We start from the raw sequence: 13821 nt of genomic DNA, 5'->3' as shown, positions 1-13821 counted from the left end.
AGAGTACTGGGCCGAGCAGGCGTGAAAATACTCTGGAAATCCTTCACGAATTATGAAAGTGAGAGAATGCCAATGAGTGGCGAGACGCACGCTAATACCGATATTCAAGAACAAGGGGGACATCCAGGAATGTGGTAACTTACCGGGCATCAAAACGAATGTCACACACTCTGCAAATATGGGAAAGGATCAATCATGGAGACTGAGGGCGATCGTGACGATTTCGGAGACAGTCTCGGTTTCATGCCAGCAGGTCCACGACAGACGCCAATATTTGCGCTGATACAATGATGGAGAATACAGAGAGGGTCAAAGGAGCTCACAGTGTCTTCCATTGACCTGGAAAAGGCGTACGATAGAGGACCTAATCGGAGGTGTGGAAACTGCTTGAGGCTGAAAGAGGTGGACGAGAAAGTATGTCAGGCTAATCCAGACATGATACGAAGCACGAAAACGAAGTGAAGTCATAGTGGGAACCACGGGGAACAGTTCTCAGTCAAATGGGATTGCACCAGGATCCGCACTAGCCCTTTCCCTCTTTGCATTGGTCTAAGACTGCCCTGACGGTAGCAGTGCAGGGACATCACCATGGGATCTGATGTAGCAGACGATGTAGCACTCATGGAGAGACAAAATGAGGCGGTGGAAGAGAGGTTTGAACAGTGGGAGAAAGGCAATGGAAGAGCGAGGCATGAAGGTTAGTCAACAATGAATACCGAGTCCCCTCCTGCAATTTGCGAACAAAGCCAGAGAGAGAATGGAGATGCAGGGACGAAGCTAAAAACCGAGTCCAAGAATTCAGTACATGGGCTCCAACTGTGCAGTGTTAACGGAGGTTCGGTAAAGGAAGTGGGAAGAGGGATCAGGCGGTTTGGAACGCCATGGATGAAGATTTACTGGAGTACTCTGTGCAGGAAGGTAACCACCAAAGTTGAGGGCAGACTCCAAGACCTGGTCAGGCCGTCAATTTTCATACGGAAATGGAAGCAGTGGCCGGTGACAAAGGCCAGGAGGCAAAATGAAGGGGCAGAAATGAGGATGCTACCTCTCATCGCGCTGGGGAAGCGAGGCTGGATAAAATCCGCAACACAACGATCAGAGAGACCATTGGAGTAGGAGAGCTCGGGGAGAATCTGAGGGAGTGCAGACTCAGGTGTCTGGGACACTGACAAGGAGAGAGGACGAGTACGTGGCAGAGGATGAGGATACTGGTGGTTGGGAGTATAAAAGGGGTGAAAGGACCGAAAGGAGATGGGAGATTGCATCAAGAGGACATGGATGAACGGCGGGAGTGGCGAGGGGAGGGCCCTGGGATAGGGCAGAGTGGGAGGAGGAAAAAACGTAATCCGAACGCGGCGACCCCAGTTGAACTAGGGACAAAAGGCTGTAGAAGAAAAAAGAGAACAAGCTTAGACACACCTGAGTGGTTGGGTGAGATTGTGAGCCTCTAACCACAGTAAGGCGTCCCCATTGAAGTATTTCCAGGTTTTTTTTTCTTCTGTATTTTGACTCATCATTGTTTGATCAGAGTAATCTCTATATGCCATCAAAAAATGTTGGTACGTTTAAATCTCACTGTCCCTGAAACTAGAGCATTTTTGGAAACATTTCCTTGCCATAGTCACTGGTGAAACTGTCATGCTCAAGATTATACTGGAAGGCTAAGCTCAATTTGTCCCCTTGTTTTCAGAGTAATAACTAGAGATAGCTGGGAAGAATCAAAAGCCAACCTCCCCTTCATGATACAGTGACTGCTGCAAGTACTTCCTCCAAAGTAAATGATAAACTTTTCAAAGTGAGTACCTCTGCTGGATCATCTTGTTACCAAGTTTCGTGAAATTCCCATTGCCAAAAGAGTAATGTGTATACTAACGATGGTTCCATTCAAGGTTGCATCTTCTTTTGAAGCAGTATTTACACCCATTAAAACCACATAAGTATGGTTACAAAGGCATCCAAGAAGTATTTCCAAGATATTTTTTCAGTTTCTGGATGTCACTGTTGTGAACTGTTGGTTAGTATACCTCAAGAGATTCTAGCGACCTAGACAATTCCTGAACGAAAGTAATGATGCTTCAGGAATTCAAATTGTCACTGGGCAGAATCCCTGCTTCTTGAAGGGAAATCCCATGGCTTAAGAAAGAAGGGTCGTCCCTCCTCTAATGGAGGAACTGCTGCACAGTTTGCAAGAAAAAGAAAAAAGCTCCCCTGCCACTAATCCGATTCCTGCAGGAGTCCAGGAAAGATGGCTATCACCATATCCAGTTGGTGACACAAGAAGAAGGTGCAAGAATCCAGACTGTAAAGTGCCCAGTGTTCTACTGTCCTAATTTAAAGTACACTTGTGTATCACCAAAGATAACATTTGCTTTGTTGAATTCCACAAAAGTAAAATGAACAAGCAAAAATGACAGTTCAATGATATATTTACTAAATGAATAAACATTCAATATTGTTTTTCACATGTGCTATAGTTTTTTTTTTTTTTTTTTGTATAAGCAATTTCTTGTATGGGCAGCCAAGACATATTATGCATGTTTAATATACACCGTTGTCAGTTTTTGTTCGTAAAACCCATTTTACTTTTGTGTTTGAAAGCCTTATGTATGGATTGTATTTTCAGTTATGTATGTTATTAAAAAAAAAAATGCAGTAACCATAGTGAAACTGAATCAATGGCGTTACCAATACACACTTGATAATCGAAAAAATATAAATTGGTCCTTCACAAGTCCTTCACTGCATATTCAGTCACTTTGGATAAATTAATATTGCACCATGTTCTTTTGTGTATAGCTCTGTACAAGATTTACTGAGCAGGAAATTTCATATGTATTTCATCAGTAACCTATTTGCATAGTTTGCATGGTTTTTGGTAAATGTGGTACTTGACTACTATAGTCAGCTTTCAAATTGGAATAATTGAAACAGGATGCATTACTATTCAATTTTAGAGATTTCTCAAACTGCACATGCTGTGTCTAGCAGATTGGACCGTGGGTTGATCTATAACTGCAAATATATCTTCGATCTGAGCCCCCTGATATATGGGATAGAGTTTTTTAAGATTCGAAGACGGCCAAGAGAGCTTTTTCCTTTATGTGTAGATATGGTCTCCGCCATGACAGTTTTGGAGTCCAAAATACACTAGGAATTTGCCAGAGGAACGGCGATTGAGTGGAGTGCCATATAAGACGAGTGGGATAGGGGACCTACACTTGAGCGAGAAAAGAATGGAGAAAGATTAGAGGTAGACAGCGGAAGCATGGTTTGTGGCCCTGGAAGATACCTGATGAAAATTGCAGATTGAGAAATTGATAGAGATTTGTATGGATGTGTCGAGAGGCATAGGATGGTTTAAATCATCAACATATAGTGATGACCGGGCTCCTGGTGGTAAAACTGAGACAATCTCATTACAGCAAGAAGGAATAAAGTGGTACTGAGCACACTAGCACTGCCTTGTGGGACACCTTCGATTTTGGGAAAGAAGATGATGTGGCCAGAGGCGATTTTGACCCTGAAAGTGCGTTGGAGAGGAAGGACTTAATTAGACACCATTGTTTCCACATAATGCCTAGAGAGACATTGTTTGGATAATATTGGTACCGGGGGGGGGGGGGGGGGGGGGGACATGGTCTATCATATGCTTTGCTAGATAAAAAACATAGCTAGTACGTATTCATGGCGTGGCAAATGCGATGTATATATGTCTCAAAATGAGCAAGGGGGTCAGCTGTGCTTCTGGCAGGTCGAAAACCGAATTGGGAAGGGAGAATATTTGAGATTCAAGATACCACATTAAGCGACGTTCACCATTCGCTCTAATAGGTTTTGCACAAGCAGCTAGTTAGTGCGATGGGGCGATAGTCTTGAGGAAGGTGACCCCGATTTATTGGGTTCAGAAGGGAAGGATAGAGAGCTGTCCGCTGATTAGAAGTAAGTTTCTGATGTCCCATATGTGTTGTAAATTTTTACTAGGAAGGGATAAGGAGGAAGATGGAGATGCCGGAGCATATCGGTAGTGAATACCGTCAGGGCCCTTCATAGTGTTACGGCACGATGTAGGGCAGTAATGATTCAGAGGAAGAAATGGGGCATTATAGGACGCATCAGAGGATGGGGTGAAGGTAATTGGGGTAGTTTCTCTGGTGGTCTTAATAGAAGAAAGTGTGGAGAAGGTGAACCACTAACTGACCTGGCGAAATAATCACCCAGGTCATTATCGACTTGGAGAGGATCAGAAATGAGGGTATTTCGAATATGGAGGACAGGGGCAGGATAGGGGGGGATTTTGCCCTGATGTTTATGAATTCGCCCAACATTGAGATAGATGTAGAGGATGTAAATTGATTGAAAACATAATTTCGCCAGCTATTTGTTTTACTATTCCGATTGTACGACTGAGATAGGTAGTCTCTTTTAAAGGAGATAAGGGCTGATAGTTGATTTGGAGTACCCTCTGTAGCGGTAACTGTTCCAGGCTGCACGTTTTAATTTAAGCCTAAGTGCTTTAGTGCAATCAGAATTCCACCATGGAACACATTTGGGAGTATAGGGTCTTGAGTTCGAGGGATAAGCTGTATGTGCAGCTCTTAAAGACTTGTATTTTGTGAAATACTTGTATCATTTCTGCAATGGAGGTGAGTGAGGATGGCGGGGTATGAAATAGCAGCAGAGTTAAGTGGAAGCGTATGGGCCAGTCGGCTCTCAAAGGCACCAGCGTGGGGAGTTAGGGAGTGGTACGTATGAAGTAGGAGAAGGAGAACTGGAAAGTGGTCACTATAGGGAAATGGTCCTAAGACTGACCAGTGGAAATCTAAATGAAGGAAGGGGATCATAGAGAGAGGTCAATGCATTAAAAAGAATTGCGCGGTGTATCAATGTGTGGGCGATCTGAATTTAGAATATAAGGTCAGCTGTGAGAGGAAGCGCTCTAGAGATTCGGCCTTCGGAGTTTGGATAGAATCAACCCCATAGAGTGTGGCGGCGTTAAAGTGCCACTATGAGAAAGGTGGTTGGTTGGTTTTAATTGTGAAATTGATTTTCAAAAGCACAAAGTCAATGGGGTGGGAAGTGGAGACGTAAACTGAAATCACTGTGATCCACTATGAGGAAGATACGGTACTGGGCAAGGGACTTGGTTTGAAAGGGAGGTGTGAACATAAGTTTTTCTGGGTTGATAATTATGGATGAGACAAAGGAATGTGGGGAAAAGACAAAATGATAGTGGGTATTGGTATTGGAGGATGTATAAGAAGGTCTCTTGAAGGCAGACAATAGATTGTTAGTAAGAGGAAAGGATATTAAGACGAAGGTCAGGTCTGTGGGAGCGAAACCGCGAATATCCATGAAGGAGTTATACTTGACTGATATAGATTGTAGTACGTACGTGTTGGAGATTTTGAGGGGGAAGCAGCTAGAGGGGTGTGAAAAGGATTGAAGAGTCTGAGATGGAGAGGTGTGGAGTTTGGTGTTCTACTAGGAGGGGTATTAGGAGATGAGGGTCTGAGGAAGGGGGATACTTTGACCATAAGGGATTCACTGTGTGTATCCAGGAGGGAGTGGAGGATAGAGGGGATGGTGGGAGGGTTATGTGGGTGCTGGGTTGGGGTCGGGGGGGATGGGCTGTGTTGGGAGGGGGGTAGGAGGATTGGGTGTAGGGGGATATCGTTAGGATGAGGATGGATATCTGCAGTTACTTGTGTGTGGACAGGAGCAGGAGTTGTTTTTGGAGTTGAGTGTCAGTTTTCATTATTTAATCTTGATATTTTCAATGTTTTCTTCTGAGGAGTTGGTTGGGGAGTTTTGGGGGATGAAGGATTTCTTGTGAGGGGGAAGAGAATCATGGTGTCCCTAGCATAGGAAGCAAAGTACGTGAGGTGATTGTTGGTAGGGGAAAGAGGGGGGTGGACGTTTGTTCTGTCTGTTACGGTTTGTCGGGAGGGAGAGAGGAAGTGTTGGGGTTGTAGTGGTGATTGACATATCTGTATTAGAGATGGAGTGTCTGATTTAGGATGGCAAAAAGAGTTTTTGACTGGGGAAGGTAGGAGGTATGGAAGAGGGGGTTAGATGTAGGTGGGGGGTGGGTTTAGGAAGAATTGGTATAGTGAGGCAGTTTACTGGAGTAAGGAGTAAGAGAGAAACCACGTCGACGTGCTTCTTGTCTGGCTTCACGTAGTGTGATTCCATTTTGAATCTGAAGTTGGCTACCTCAGACTCAATTTTAGGTGGGACAGCCCCTATAAAATACATTATGGGGGCCGGCCACATGTGGCACATGTGCAGGGCAGTTAAATCATGGTATGGCAAGGTTGTGCACATAGTGGGCATCTGGCTGTGGAACGGAATTTTGGCTGGGTGTCCCAGAACGACCACGTTTTGGCACTGACGTGAAGGGCGGTTGGTATGGAACGCACAAGGAGGGATTCTCCTCCTATGTAAGACGTTAAAGGAAGGCATGTCTCCGGACGGTAATTTTGGCTATATAGTAGGTTTCTTTCGCTGACCTCTGGGGGAATGGATAGCATTGCACTGATGTTTGCTCATTCTGTTAGACAGGCAAGTAGATCTTCTCCACAATCTGAGCGCAATCGTTGTCATAGATTGGGCAATTTTTTGCTGGGGAGATTGAAACTGTTCCGGTGCGAAGTATTGAGGGTTGGATGGGGTTTCTGCAAGGATGGGTTTACCATATAGGTCTGTTAGTTTGGGGGGGGGGGGGGGGGGGGTAATGCTATAGCTTGGTTTTCGGATGTTACTGTGACAAGACGGGAGCGGTCGGGTCGGCTACGGAAAGATACTTTACCTTCTTGTTTTTGGAGACATTGTTTGGAAACGCAGGGTGTTGTCAGGAGTAGGGAGCTGTGGGAGGGATCACAAAAAATTGGTTCCCATTTGGCTGCGCTGAGAAGGTATCAAATTTGTTGTAGATAGGGTAGTCGGAGGGGCGGGGGCGTGACGAAGATGGAGTAGTGTTTGAGGGAGGTAGTGTTATTGGGGAGGTTGGCAATAAGGCTGTAAGGTATTAATAAGGGAGATGGGGTGGGTAGATGTTGAGGTTGTGGGGGTAGAGGTGTTGAAGTTGACTTGCTGGGAGAGTGGGTAATGTTCCTTAAGGTTGATGTTGGGCTACTGTACTAGCGGTTTGATGAGGGGTAGTTTATTGCAGTGTTCGGAGGCCGTGGTCAAAGGAGAGCCTGGTCAGGAACTCGTGTGGGTTTACATCTTTGGGGCTTCTTGTGATAAAGGGGCAGCTTCATTGCCCCTAATAGTGGGATAAGTTTTCATTACTGGCCATGGTAAGCCTTGATTCTGTTGGGATAAAAACAGTCCACCCCTCAGGTCCCCTTGAGGGTAAGGGCTAGATAACTAAATGCAGGGGAATACCGTGCATGGCTCCCTCAAGGCCGTTCAGGACGGGCACAAAAGTCGCCTTTCATCCTTTCAGCACAGCTCTCAACACCTTAGGAGGTGGATAGCAGAAGGGTTTGGTGAAGGGCAGAAACGAAAGGTGGGAAGGAAAATAAAGACCATGCAAAATGTTGAGTCGGGGCTGATCCCAAGGTTGGGAGTTCCCCATCATTGGGCCCAGTCTCCACTCCTAAGCCCCCCACGACAAACAACGGGCAAGGGAGGGGGGGGGATATATTATATCTTATATATATATATATATATATATATATATATATATATATTATATATATATATATATATATATAATATATATATCTCCAACCCAGACCGCCATGATCCGCTGACGCCTGTAGACGTTCACTGGCTAGAATTAGCTCAACTTCCTTTATGCCCTTGTGGCTGTTACAATACCTTTCAAATAAAATAATTTTAACTTACCCCAAATAAACTTTGTAGTTATTCACAGATACACAATAACGTAATACAACTATATAAGCATTTATGATGCAAGGAATGAAACCGTATTCTACTACCAAGAAAATGATTTTCAACATAGCCTTCAATTATAACTCATAACACTATGTATAACTCAAGTAACATCCCCCTTTAAAATAAAAACAACATGGTGTTTTTATCCGAATAGTAATTGTACATCAAAAAAGAAACACAGAACCCTCATTATACAATCTACTGAACGACTCAAAACATCGCTATCAGCATTTTCTTGCCTTAATGTGTTTTATTTCAATATCATACTTTGTGTAAAGTTAGGCACCATCTCATTAACGCATGTTTCGATTTTATCATACTCTTCACAAACTTCAGTGATTATGATCCGTAAAAACACTGTTAGTTTTCTACCATTGTTCATATATTCACTGAAATTTTTCATAGCACTAATTAATGACAGTGCTTCCTTTTCTTATGGTTGCATATGGTTTCTGGTGAGGCTTGAATTTTTGGTGGAAGAGAACATACAGGATGTAGTACACCATCTCCAATCCTCTTCGAGCAAGACTGCTCCGCAGCATGTCCAGCTTGCATCAACTGAAGTACAAATGGTTTATTAAATTAGGGCTTTTCAACACTGGATCGAACTCAGTAGATCTTTAAGCTTATCAAGGATACTTGACAGTCATAAAGTCCATATAAAGTTCTTTTTTATGGAATAATTAAATCAGTTAATGGCTTTGCCAACATCAGCATAATTTGGGCAATACCTTCTGTAATTACCCTTCATACTAAGAAAAGCTTGAACAGCTTTTCTATTCTTGGGAATTGTTAAAGCTTGGGATGGCATCTATCTTTGCACTTACTGGAACACACAACCACTACCTACTTCATGACCGATTACTTTTTAATTTAGCATGACCAAAATCTGATTTTAAACAGTTCACACCGTCAACTTAAGCTTTTCTTAAAACATTGGACATTGTTCAGCACCCCGATATGACTTTCAGGTGTCCGTAAATATGATAAGGTCTCCAAGTATGCAGCACCTCTATCCAACCTAACAAAATATTGGTGGATTAATTCTCTGAAAAGTAGAGGGACTCCTTTCATACCAAGGGCATAGTTCTGTCCTGATATAACCTTTAGGAGTTACAAAGCTGATATTTTCTTACATTAATAATCATAAGTGGAACCTGATAGTAAACCTTTCAAAATATCAATACGTGATATAAATTTTGAAGAGCCAACTTTATCCTACTTATTCATCAATTCTAGGAATGGAAAACATCTGAACTTTAAGGCATTAACTTTTTCTTAATCCAGTACACAATCTCCACTGTCCATCTGATTTAGGCACTAATAGGCAAGGGATGCCCACGTCCACTAGTACTTTGGTTTCAATTATTTATGGTCTAACAAAAAATTTTATTTCGTTACTCTCAAAATCTCAAACTTAGACTGGGACATCCTATAAGGTGATTGTTTTACTGGAGTAGCCTTCCCCAGACAGACAGCTTTTACATCATGTGTTCACTATGAGGTGCAGCCAGAACATCACTAGAACAATGTAGGGAATTCTCTACAGGGACAGAACATCCTGAGCTATGATCTAAGGATAAATGGGTTAATTTTGCACTAAATTATTTAGTAACATCACCGTTTTTTGAGTTCCACCTCCCACTTGTTTTATGTTCAAAGTAGAATCATATTGTTTATAATCATGTTACTACTGGAATTCGCCTCTTTACAGTACTCTTACAGTTTTTTTCACTTTCGCCTTGATTTCTGTTAATATATTTCCTTCAATCTGTATGTTACTACTAACTTTTTTATCTCTTTTCCCTGGTGTTGAAATTACATAATTAACGTCACTTATCTTGTCGATTACTTTATAAGGGCTCTTCAAAAACTTTACACTTAATGGTTATTCCTGGTTGGGTTAACACAAAAGAACTTCATCACCAGCACTAAACTTTTTAATTGGCTTTTCTATCAAAATTATCTTTCATATTACCCTGTTGCCTTTCCATTTTTGAACTGCAAATTCTCTCACTTTATGAATTTCTGTCTTTCATTTTTTCTAACATATGAACTTAAATTGTCAGTCTTGTTTTTCATCAACTAAACTCTCAAAAAGATCTCTTAAAGGGGGCCTTCTATCTGATAGCCAAATAAAGCCACATGGGGAGTAACCTCAACTTTCATTTTTAGCAGTTCGTATTGCATATAACATAAATTGTAGACCTCTCAATCCCACTCTTTGTCACTTCATTACAAAATTTTGTCAAAGTGCATTTAGGGTTGATGAAACCTCTCTAATTGCCCTTGGACTTTCTGGGTGGTAAAGCAGTAGAGTTACACTGTGTAACATTTAATATCTTCATAACATCCTTAAACACATTACTGGTAAAATTAGACCTCTTATCACTTGTATGATTTGTTGGAAAGCAAAAGTTGTAAAAAAATTTTGTCAATCGGTACATGTTTTTTGTGGTTATGTTGCGTAAAGTTATGGCTTCAGATACATTTTACTTGAATCACTTAGGTCAATAGAATTTGTTTCCTTTTTTTTGTTTTAGGGAGGGGTCCCACACATCTACTATACTTTATTAAAATGGTTCAATTAGCTGATAGGAATGGGATTCAATGGAGCTGGTGGAATCTTCGGTTTGGCTTACCAGCCACTGACACTTTTACAAGTTTTACAATATTCTTTAACGTCCCTTTATTGATACCAGCCAAAAAAAAATATTTCAAATTTTCTCAAAGTTTTCTTAACCCCTAGAATGACCTCCAATAATCATGGGCCATGCCTCCATTACTTTGTATTCTAAAACAATTGGTATTTATCTGGGGTACATCACACACTCGAAACAGATCAGCTGCGAACGAAAATTTACGCATTAATATTCCAATTTTTTTATATAATACATTTTGCAATCTTCTTCTAGGTCCTTGTGTACTCTCTGCTTTACAAAATAATGTGCCAAAGTATGGGTCTGCTTTTTGTGCTTCGATTAACTTACTCGTGTTATTGGTACATGTTAAAATTCACACACACTCTTATCTTTTTGATCCTTACTATTACTCTTACTCATCTCCACTAAATGAATCTGGCCTAAGCATTCAGGGACAATGCCTCATCAAAAGACAATCTATTTTCATACTTTTCCTCACTTTCCACAGTCTTCATCCTCAGTCTGGAGAAGAATGCTCATATTTGGTCCTTACTCCTGGTCACAGCCATATGGGGAAAATAAAGCTGGAATTCTCATCATCTCCTTTTGATAGGATCAAAACTTAATCGTCTATCTGAAACAATGATATTAGGCAACCACTATTCTACTGCTATATCCTTACCCAAAAGTAAATGTATGCCTGGGACTGGTAGACTCTCTGCCACAGCACTTCAACAGGCCCACTTCAAACATTCTTACTGCAAAAACACTTACAAATAGGGACTCTTACTATTCCACCAACTCCCCTCATCAACACATGCTTATCCGTCAAAACAGTTCTCTAAAAACGGTAAAGCACTCTCGCAATACTTTGTGGAGAAGGTGTATCCCGCAGGTAATAATTGGAATACTGGCTCAATCACCCTCCACAGTAGATATCACCCTGTAACTATAAGGATCAAACCTTTATCAACAGTGCATCAGAATCCGCATTACCAAATTCTTGCAATTCTCTGGTACAAGAAAAACATTAGCAACAGATTGGTTCCTTTCCCTTCTTCAATTTAAATTTATGACAATTAGCACCTATGTGACCCACGTCCTTACAAAGAAGCAGCTTTAAATCTAACTGCATTGCATCGTAAGGTTTTAATTTTTCACATTGTATTTACTTACCAAAGTTTTTATCACATCTCTAAACTTACACACCCTGGTCAGTGGATAATGGCTGGGTCGGCCGTGTATGGTTTTTTAAAAAATTTCTTTTAAAGACTAAAATTACTGCTAGTGGCTGTTTTATAAACTGAATTTACCTCACGCTCTAAGATAACCTTTACTTCCAGAGGAATGCCCTAAAAAAATTGCTCCAAAAATTTTCACTCAACTTTTTCATAATCATTTAATTATTTGCAGTTAAACCCATTCTTAAAATACTTATTTGAGGAATGAGAAACTCAAAATAATTTTGGTTTTGTTTTTTTGTTTTTCAAATTTTTGTCTGTAAATTCAGAGTTAACTAAAATTGACTTAAAATGGGATTTAACCAACAAAATCCAACTGTTGTGCTGTGAAGAGAAAGGGTAACTAGAACGCCCCTTTCCCCCTTAGGACTTTTTGAAAAGAGCCAAAATTCTCTGGCCCAAATTTTAAAGTATTTGCCACCTTTCAAATTGCAAAAAAAAATTCTTGGGGATCATCCCTCAAAAGGGTGCCTAATTGGTTACTTTTACGACATAAAAATTTTAGCTTTTAAACCCAATCGCAGTTGGCAAGAATAATCCCCTGCCCATGTAAAACGGGTTTTATTTATTTATTAACTAGATCTCTACAAGTTTAGTCATCGGGGGTCACTTATTAGTCCTAAATTTTCACCTGTTTTCCCTTTTTCCCTTTACTTTTGGAAAGGTCTTTTTCATTTTTCATTGTCAAAAGTTAACAAGTTTTTAAAAATACTTTTTTAACATAACTCAAAAATAAAATAAAGTATTGATATCAATTGTATTAAAAGGAAAAACCATTTTTCCCCCAATTCAAGGAATGGCGAAACAAGATCGGTCAGTTGGCCTATGAAAACTCCTTTTAGGTGAGCACATGGGAGCCATCTGTATGTAACAAAATTTAAAAAAAATACAAGGGACAGAAAATAAAACCCGGGGGGATGGGTACATTTTGTTTATCTGCTGAACTTTGTATCTGAGCCCAACTTTAATTTAAGTCTCTTACTCTCTCTTTTTTTTTAACTTGCAAACTAATTTATATTTCTCAAATTCAATTTCCATTTTTTTTAACTGTATGGGGGAGGCACTTTTTGATCTTTTATGTCCAAGCCAAGCAAAGTTTAAGCATCACTTCTAAAACTTCTTTTTCAATTTGGCCTTAAAAAACATTTTTTTTAAACTCGACTTTTGGCCAAGATGATTTAATTGGAAATTGGGAATACTTCATTGCTTTCCCGTCATTTTTTTATCAAACCAAAAATGACGCAGATGGGTTATTTAAAAAAGTCGCATAAAAACTTAGCCATTTTGAGACACTGGTTACTGCAAACAAATAAATTATAACAGTATTAATAAAAGAAATAATACTGAAAATAATCACATGAAAATGCATATAATAAAAATATTCCAAATAGGGTTTGGTCAGGTATCTCTGGTGACAGGTCAGGTAGGTCGGTAGGGTAGGACAGGGCAGGGCAGGGCGGAAGGTCATGTCTGGATAAGGGTAAAAGGGCAGCAGGCCCCATTTTATAAATTCCCACGGGGGCGACTTATTTAGGGGACCCCAGGGATATGAACAAACTCACCCCTGGTATTACATGGAAACCCTTTCAACATTGCAACTTAATTTCAGTGGATTAAAATTGCAACATTGCAACTGGTAATTACAGTGGATTAACCTTGCAACATTTATTTCCTTAACTTAATTTTTTTCCAACAAAAAAATTCAAACAACCCCAATACTAGGAAATTTAACAATAAAATTTAAAAATTTCCTTTTCAAAAAAGGCCTTAAAAACAATATAAACAAAAGATGAAAAAAATCAAAAAAGGGACATCGAAAAGCATGAACTTTGTTGGGGTTTAAGGAAAATGATCACTTTTAAAATTTCGTTATAAAAATAATTTCTTGAGAAATAATAATTAGGTAATATACAAATAAACTTGGGTTTTCAATAATTGTGGGGACAATTTAAACATTACTCATAAATTTTAAAAAAAAAATGCCTAGACAACACAAAAAAAAAATTCCCCAACCCATTTTCCCAAAAAAAAAA

The sequence above is a fragment of the Penaeus monodon genome, chromosome 17, assembly GCF_015228065.2.
Source record: "Penaeus monodon isolate SGIC_2016 chromosome 17, NSTDA_Pmon_1, whole genome shotgun sequence".
Taxonomy (NCBI): domain Eukaryota; kingdom Metazoa; phylum Arthropoda; class Malacostraca; order Decapoda; family Penaeidae; genus Penaeus; species Penaeus monodon.
Note: the sequence above shows the minus strand (reverse complement) of the source record.